Source organism: Eleginops maclovinus, chromosome 4 (assembly GCF_036324505.1).
Source record: "Eleginops maclovinus isolate JMC-PN-2008 ecotype Puerto Natales chromosome 4, JC_Emac_rtc_rv5, whole genome shotgun sequence".
In the NCBI taxonomy this organism is placed as follows: domain Eukaryota; kingdom Metazoa; phylum Chordata; class Actinopteri; order Perciformes; family Eleginopidae; genus Eleginops; species Eleginops maclovinus.
Genome location: NC_086352.1, coordinates 35352907 through 35356242, shown reverse-complemented (window position 1 = coordinate 35356242; position 3336 = coordinate 35352907). Strand labels below are relative to the sequence as shown.

The 3336-nt window shown below is 45.9% G+C and overlaps 1 long non-coding RNA gene across 1 annotated transcript; it reads right to left on the bottom strand.

Moving 5' to 3' along the window:
* Positions 1 to 244: 244 nt before the first annotated feature.
* Positions 245 to 835, bottom strand: LOC134863699 (uncharacterized). The gene is made up of 2 exons (XR_010165708.1): positions 531 to 835; positions 245 to 298 (listed from the first exon to the last, which is right to left on the bottom strand). It is a non-coding gene; the product is annotated as an uncharacterized LOC134863699 (long non-coding RNA).
* Positions 836 to 3336: the final 2501 nt, after the last annotated feature.

Sequence of the window (3336 nt, the reverse complement as noted above, 5' to 3'; positions counted from 1 at the left end):
CCCCACCCAAGAATAAAAAATCCTCCTTGGCACAGCCGTTTAAAACATCATTCACTTTTTGTAAAAACAGCTTCCTCTCCACCGTTTGTTGGAGCATACACATTCATAAAAACAGCCGTAAAAAGGTCAAACCCATACCTGCAAACTCAGAAGGGCTGTGTACTGCCCGCGCAGTGCATGTGCCGATGCAAGGCTAGACAGTCAGATAACGGTTAGCTAGAAGCCCTCCAAAAAACCACAAGGCTTGACTTTTCTTGTCCTTTAATGAAGTCTTCTTTTTTCCAACATCACCGTAAAACTGCAGATTACAGAAATAAACACACTTTACTTACTTAAAACACAGTGTGAGTTGGCATAGAATGAGTACATTTCAATTAGCCTCCACAAATGAACAAACTGAGAAGAGTTAGCATGTTAACACAAAATAGCATCTCAGCATGAGCTAACGTTAGCGGAGTAGGCTATACTCATAAAAACACAACAAGTAGGTCTTGATATAAAATACACATTTGACCACTTATAATACTTACAGACAAATATTCTCCAAGGCAAAAGCGTTTGTAACCTTTGACAATATGATTTTAACAGTCTGCTTATCTGTCTGTGCGTGCCTCAGCTCTCCTGAGCATGTAATGAGGAGAACAACCGCGCTGGTTACATAGCTGCTGCTAACGCACTGAGCGCTCACTACGATGCGGTTTCTCGAGACCAAAGAAAAGACCACTCACTCTGACGCAGTTTCTTACAACCAAGAACATACACTTTTTAAATCTACGTATGAACTGATGAATTTTAACTTAACTTATTACTTTTAACTTTTTCATCTGCAAAGGCAGAACAGGCTGAAAAAGGTGACAAACTAAACCGTTGTAGGGGGGTCTGGGGCATCCCCCCCCCCCCAGCCTTTATACACGTTGCCTAGCAACGCCGCACATGCGCATTATATCCTGCTCCGCTCCGAGTAGGCTATTCATGGGAAACGCATGAACAGCACGTTAAGATCTCGGCCAAGTCGTAATTAAAAGCAGTTCTTCATTATTTAAGTTAAGCGGCGGTAACGCCAGTGTTAAACACGGTGTTAAACAAGGTGTTAAACAAGGTGTTAAACAAGGTGTTAAACAAGGTGTTAAACATGGTGTTAAACACGGTGTTAAACACGCACATGCCGGTTGGTGTGCGTACGGTACTGAGTGTTTATCGGTCCACGGCCGTAATGAACGTGTCGCATTGGTCCATATGTAATGCGCACGTTCTGTTGTTCCCATTGGCATAGAGCTATTGAACATTAACTTTAACAAAGGATACGGATAACATATAGCCCACGGCAGTTTTGTCATTGTATGTATAGCCTATATTTGTATTACGCTATCATCATTCAACATGTAGAATGAACGTGTAATCTGTAGAGTCGATTTACATAGATAATTCACAACCATGAACCTAATCAAGTGTCTGCATCTCTCCCAGATGAACTGAACACATTTTATGCACGCTTTGAGAAGCCCCCGGCTGTGGAGGCACCAAAGGCCCAGGATCCCTGCTCACTGGTTTTAACCAGTGCAGATGTGTGTAGATCTCTGAAAAGGATCAACGCACACAGGGCTCCAGGACCTGATGGCATCCCTGGCCGTGCTCTCAAGGTGTGTGCAGTTCAGCTGGCAGATGTGTTCACAGACATTTTCAATAGGTCACTGCTCCAGTCTGTAGTCCCCACATGCTTTAAAGAGTCCATCATTGTCCCTGTCCCCAAAAAGACAAAACCCATCTGCCTCAATGACTACCGCCCAGTTGCACTCACCTCCATCATCATGAAGTGCTTTGAGCGGTTAGTCAAAACTTTTATCACCTCCTCCCTCCCTGACTCACTGGACCCCCTGCAGTTTGCCTACAGAGCAAACAGGTCCACGGATGATGCCATCTCCCTCACCCTCCACACTGCCCTCTCCCACCTGGACCAGAGGAACACTTATGTGAGAATGCTGTTCATTGACTACAGTTCAGCATTCAACACCATTGTGCCCTCCAAGCTCATCATTAAGCTCAGGGACCTTGGGCTCAACAGCGCCCTCTGTGACTGGATCATGAGCTTCCTGACGGGCAGATCCCAGGCAGTGCGGATGGGGAACATCACATCCTCCACCTTGACCCTCAACACCGGAGCCCCTCAGGGTTGTGTGCTCAGCCCTCTCCTCTACTCCCTGTTCACGCACGACTGCGTGGCCACACACAGCTCCAACACCATCATCAAGTTTGCTGACGACACGACCGTCATCGGCCTGATCACAGACGGCGACGAGACGGCGTACAGAGAGGAGGTCAGAGCCCTGACATCTTGGTGCCAGGACAACAACCTCCATCTCAACGTCAGCAAAACAAAGGAGCTGATTGTGGACTACAGGAAGAGGCAGAGAGAGGCACACACACCCATCACCATCGACGGGACTCCTGTGGAGAGAGTCAGCAGCTTCAGGTTCCTCGGGGTTAACATCAGTGAGGACCTGACATGGACACATCACACCAGGGTCATATCCAAGACGGCTCGACAGCGGCTCTTCTTCCTCCGCAGGCTGCGGAAGTTCAACATGGACTCCAGGATACTCTGCAACTTCTACAGGTGCACCATCGAGAGTATCCTGACTGGCTGCATCACCGCCTGGTATGGCAGTTGCACCGCCCTCAACCGTAAGACTCTACAGAGGGTGGTGAAAACTGCTCAGCACATCACCAGGACGGAGTTGCCATCCATGGAGGACCTCTACACCCAGCGGTGTAGGAAGAAGGCCGGTAGGATATTAAAGGACCCCCATCACCCCAGCAACAATCTGTTCTGTCTGCTGCCGTCTGGCAGACGGTACCGCAGCATCCGGACCAAGACCACCAGACTCAGAGACAGTTTTATACCACAGGCTATAAGACTACTGAACTCCTGAGCTGTGTGAATGTCTACTCACATCTGTTTATAGTACACACATACATATATATTATACACATCTGCCATACATATCTGTTTATAGTACACATATCTATATATTATACATATCTGCCATACACATCTGTTATACATAATATATGCATCTGTCCATACCTCCTCATTCAACAGTGTAAAGTATTTAAATACTTTCAATGTATTCCACATATGTATATATTTCACATCCTCAAATCTGTATTGTTAATATTGTAAATATTCTTCTCTCTTTTTCACTATTTTATTTATCTTTTGCACCATGTATGTTGAGTTGTTGGAGGAGCACGCGACATAAGATTTTCATTGCCAACATATACGCTGTATCTGCTGTGCATATGACAAATAAAACCTTGAAACCTGAAACCTTGAAA